We start from the raw sequence: 6,119 nt of genomic DNA on the forward strand, positions 1-6,119 counted from the left end.
TCTCATAAGGCAAAGAAAAAAAAAAGTCTAGAAAGCATAGAACCACTTCCGAGTGGCTAAAACTAGAGCATTCATTTTTTCAAGGAGAATCACATTATTAATGAAAAACGTTGCTCACATCTGCTACAAAAGCATTTAAAATATTCTCTCAGTTTGGTACCCTGGTTCCTAATTTATGTTCCAAAAACTGAAATATTTCTTCTCAGTATTTGTTCACATACCATAAAGTGACCTGGTGATTTACTTTCTACTAAAATGTTGACTGGTATACAAAACAATCTCAGTGGAATAAACTATAAGATATTTTCAAAATTTCCAGACTATCTGCCATAATAAACACTTAAATTTTGGCCCATGAATCATAGACATTTAACTCAGTTATTCTCTTTATTTGCCATGCTGCCCATCTCCTTCTGAAAGCTTTCTCATGATTAATCATCTCCTCCCTCCTGTGTATTCTTGGTGCATTTACTAAATCAGAATAGCAGAGCATAGTGCCTAATAGCTCTTTGGTTTTTTGCTACTGTTCTTTTTCCTTAACTACGATACAGCATTCTTGAAAGAATAGTACCTGCCTTTAAATTCTTTTCTGATACTCCAGTCATTAACCAAAAGAAGATCCCCTGCACGAGTGACACTTGCCTTTTTTACAGAATTACTTTACTCAGCCCCTACTGTTCTAGTCTGGAAGTTCTGCACCTGTGGATAGCTTCAAGACTTCTGCTTCTGTTAGAAATCTTTTAGTTGGAAGTAGGAAAAAAAAATCTCAAACTGGCTTAAACAAAAATGTACATACTGTTCATTTAAATGAAAGGTCATACCAGTAGGGACTACAGAGAAGGCTTTATTCAGGACTCAGATGATATCACCAGTGTTCTTTGCTTCCTCTGAGGTTTGCTTCCCCTTCTCAGGCTCCATGCAGTGTTTCCTGCAACTTCAGGCTCCTATTACCAGCAATTCCAAACCAGAGGGAGAGTCGAACAAAAGCTCAAACAGAAGTCTGGATTAAGTCTTCTTGGTTGAGATTGGCCAGGTTGGTGGTACTGACTGGCTTAGCTTAGGTAAGGACTCCAGCTCTGGAGCCCAGGGGTAGAGGCAGCTCCAACCCAAAGCCTGTGGGCCAAGAGGGGAGGCAGAGTGGCCTCCAGGCAAAACTGTGGTACGGGGAACATGGACAAAGCGGAACAAAACCAATCCATAGCCACTTGCAGTACTGCATCCACTTCTGATTTTCAGGTAATTTGTTATTATTTTTCTTAGCAATAAATTTCATCAGAATAGTAGCCCTCTGTGGGATCTTTATAATGCTACCATGATGTTCCCTAATGACAAACACATTCTACAGAACTATCAAATGCAATTCTTATGTGTTCTCCCAGAAACAATTTCTAAATTTGTATAACATAAAATAACAGATACTAACAGTGTACTTGGACCTCTACTGTCCTTTAGTGTGCTCTTCTCAAGATCTCAATATAACAAAATCACATGTGTTTTTTTTCATTGTCTGTTTTTTGGCATATGAAAAACTATAACACCATAAACAAATACTTTCTATTAATTTATGAAGTCTAATTTTTTTGTATTAATCATCTCCAATTCTTAATAGGGTCCTAAAAGATTTCCCTGAGTTAACAGGTCTTGACTCATGATTTTAGCTATTTTTACCCTTTTAACATGGCACTAAAAGCTCCCTGTGGCAAGAGGGAATGTGTTAAAAGTCTGTGGTTAATGTCTCTCCCCTGTTCCTTGATGCCTTCCCTAAGAGGCCCATTCCTTTTAGCACTTTCAAGCCAGGTAACCGTGTTCACCAGTGTCACTGCCTTTTTCTCTTTTGTAAACACTTGAGAAACATGTCAAATGTCATTCTATCATTTCCTCTCCCTCTTACTTCCCTTTAAATAATTTGGTAGAAAATAAAAAATTTTCCAGAAATGTATTTGGATTTATTCATCCATTAAAACCATATATTTGCATATTGTGGGATATTTTTAAGCAATGCCAAGTGTTTTTTGAGTTTAGTTTTTGTTGGGTTTTGTTGTTCTTGTTGTTGTTGTTTGCTTCTTGTCAATTTCATCCCGCACTTACTGCTTTTCATAAAGCTGACTTTTTTTCCGTTCAAACTTCTGTTAGATTTTTACCTGTCCTGTCTGCTTTCCCTTAAGGCACGTTAGTACCTTCTTAAAGATGCCTTCTCCAACAACTCTTCAAAGGACTAGGATACGTAATGCTTAAACCGAAAACCACCATCTTAAAATTATTTCTGTTCTTTTATCCACATGTCAAAAATGAAAACTGAAAGAAGAGTCATAAAATAAAATATTCTTAAACTTATTAATATTTTGTATTTACATATACAAACACTGTAAGTCCCAAAATAGTAATTTAAAGACTGGATATTTTTATCTATTGATTTTAATTAAATTCACTTTAAGGTGTCAGGATCACAAGTAAGAGAGAAAGGAGAAATAGATGAAAAAAACCATGAGCAAGCTTTTTATCCCAGCTCTTGGGGAAAAAAACTAATAAGCCACCTCCACAGTGAATTTCTAGTGAATCATTAACCAGGGATTTGTTGCCTTGGTTACTAAGCCAGGTAGAGATTCCAGGAAGAAAGCAATGTGACCTATGAGCTCAGGAAACTGAAGAAGTGAAATTTCTGCATGATGATATTTGCAGTTTCTACAGAAAGATACGAAAAGAGTAAAAAACGTATGTTAAAATAAAATGGAAAAAAGAATATCTTGATTTTTGTCCCATGTCAAGACATTTACATACACACACACACTTAATAACAGCACCTCAGTGTTAGTCTGCTTGTGAGATTTTACAAAATATAGACCATTTCCAATATATGAGACATCTCTCACCCTAGAAAACAAAGCACTTTGCTTACCAGTGGTCACTGGATATTCCATCAGTAAAGAATATTTTGATAACAATACATTTACAAAACAAGCATTCAGAAAGCAGAATAATTGAATAGATTTTCCAGGCAAAATATCTCTGTGGCTTTTTCATTGAGTTATGGGTCTATGGTTCTTTATATTATACTGTATCAAAACAAAAATTACATGAATATTCCTACCAAACCTAAAACCAAAAGGAAAAACAAGAGCCAGAATTTGAAGGCATGACCTCAAGTATTACCTTTATCTTTATTAGTAAACTCAGGGTCACAATGAAGACATCATTAGTTTACTAACCAACATCCAGTAATGGCAGAGACCGCAGTATCTATGATGGTTCATTTTGTTCCGTTTCTCTGGAGAACCCTGAATACTACAGTATCCAAGCCCTGCTTCTCACTCTTTCATGCCAATTCTCCAAGCCAGTCCAGTTTATGCTAAAACCAAGACCCGATGATAGAAAGTAAAAGGTTGGCAAATTCACAGCTGCCTTGTGATGAGAACAGGACATCTAATAAGAAAAAATAAGAATCTTAAATTCTGCCAATGGTTAGTGATAGACAGCATGACATAGCCAATAGATCAGGGGCTCTGGCATCAGCTGGCCTGTGTTTGTATTCTAGCTCGACCACTCACTGACTGGCTGGCCCTGAAAGTGAAATTGAACCTCAGTTTGCCAGCTATGCAATGGGAATAATCACACCTACCCCCAGAAGACTGATTGTTATCAAAATTCAGTGAGATAATACAGGCAAAGCTTCTCGCTCGATAAAAATTAATATCTTTATTTCCTCCTACTTCCCATGTAGACGTCTCTTACTTCCATTTTTCATTTAAAAAGTCAGATTTCCTGAAATGTTTAAACTTGAGATTCTAAAATTTAAAACATTTTCCATACACATTCTTTAAGTGCTATTTTTTCTTTAAGTGTAATATTACTATTGGCTCTCGTGGTCTGGAACCCTCCTTCAATACACATAAACAAATACTTTAAAGCAAAGCTGAAAATAAAAGTTAAAAGGGTATACTTGGGCTTCCCTGGTGGCGCAGTGGTTGAGAATCTGCCTGCCAATGCAGGGGACACGGGTTCGATCCCTGGTCCGGGAAGAGCCCACATGCCGTGGAGCAACTAAGCCCGTGCGCCACTACTACTGAGCCTGCACTCTAGAGCCCGTGAGCCACAACTACTGAGCCCACATGCCACAACTGCTGAAGCCCGCGTGCCTAGAGCCCGTGCTCCACGAGAGAAGCCAGCGAAGTGAGAAGCCCGCGCACCACAATGAAGAGTAGCCCCCGCTCGCCTCAACTAGAGAAAGCCCGTGTGCAGCAATGAAGACCCAACACAGCCAAAAAACTAAAATAAACAAATTAATTAATTTTTTAAAAAAGTATAAGTAGATCAGCAAAAAATTTAGATAATCAATGTCAGTTTTATCAATTGAGCACAAGTGGTTTCATTCTGCACATCTATCTACGTCTTCTCCCTGAAAATAGATGTCTTATTCCATTTTTTAAATCTCAATTTTATTTTTTTTCAGCAGTTAATACTATACTTATTAGGCATCTATGTGCTTTGTACTGTTCTAGACATTATAAGTGATTCCAAAAAATAAATCAATCCCTTTATAGAGCTTGCTATTTGGTTAAGGAGACAATCTAGAGTCAGAATCTCAAGGATGGAAGTTACTATGGAGATTTGTTAAGGCCAACACCTATGCCTGAAACAATAATGATAACTACCTCAGATAAAATAAACAAAACAGTTTTTGTAATAGTTCCAAAAGAGAGAAACAAATATGTTTGAGAACTTGAAGACTGATAGAGGAGGTAGTAGATGAGTTGCAACTTCCCAGAAGAATTCCCAGACCTTAAATATATACAGCAGAAAGGAAAACAACATCCCAGTTACAGGGAAGGAGCAGGAGCAAAGGAACATTCGTAGAAATGAGCACAGCAAGTCCTCAGGACAATGAGGGGAAAAAATAAGAAGCCCAGTAGAGCAGAGGGTACTGGTTGGGGAGGAACAGGAAATAAAACTGGTAGGATGGCAGATGGGAAAATCTGAACTTCCAAGACACCATGACATAGATTTTTAAATATACATTAAATCCTATAGCCTAATTCTGCAGCTAACTCTGTTCAACCTTGCTAACCTTCCAGAAGTCCAAACTAGAGTTACGAATGGTCTAGTGAGTGGCTAGACCAGAACAAAATGCCTGAAAACAGGAAAAACCTATATCATTCTAATGAGACAGCATGAATCACTCTGCATCATCTAGAATAGGCACTCCAGTGTATTTTAAGTAGCCCAAGAAAGGATGATTTATATGTTCAAAAAGCATAGATTTTTAAACAGAGGTCACCACTTCTCCTCCCCAAACACACACATACACGTCTTTTGAGAAAAAAAAACAAAAACAAAAGCACAATACCATTTCCTTAAATGTAAAATGTTCCCTCTCTCGCAGCATGTGGAAAATTCCATCTATCAGCCCTTCTTCATATTTCTACAGCTTTTATTAACAAAGCATCCAAAGAAACTTTCTGTAACCTCAACCTGAACTTTCATTTTTTTCTTGGGATTTTTATTTTCCTTTATAGTGTTCTCTTAGTTGCTAGGATCTAGGAGGTGATTTTAATTCTAGGTTTTTGTAACTTGAACATGATCTTAGCAAATTTTATATACATGGTAAATCTCATGAATAATGCTATGAAAATCTTTCGTAAAGTATCTGTGTGGTTTGTGGCAGACCTACAGCCACAGAGGACTTTGCACATAATTACTGCTTTTCAGATATTATTTGGTCTGGAACTTGATGACACACTGAGGCTACTTTCTGCCGGCATGTGAAAAGATATGTTGATGGTTGGGCCTTGGCCACACTGACAAATAAAACCCCAAAATGTATGTCTGTGGCAAAGAAAGAATTGCCATTTGTGGTGGTAGAGAGACCCCTGTGTGCTGATGTGGCCTCTTCCTCAGCCTCCTGGTGTCCAAGGCAAGGATCCCATTAGCTTCTAGCTTCTAGCCTGACCAGTGAACTTTGAGCAATTCTTTGAAGAACTGAAGAGATTATTGGGGTATTCAGAATCTGAAGAGGTATTGAGAACCTGAGAAAGTATATCAGAACCATTCATTCACCTGACTCCTTATTTCTTGCTTTCTTTGCACTGCTTGTTTGCCAATTTGGTAGTAAAACCACATAAGTG

This window comes from Balaenoptera borealis (assembly GCF_965194805.1).
Source record: "Balaenoptera borealis genome assembly, chromosome: 14".
Lineage (NCBI taxonomy): Eukaryota > Metazoa > Chordata > Mammalia > Artiodactyla > Balaenopteridae > Balaenoptera > Balaenoptera borealis.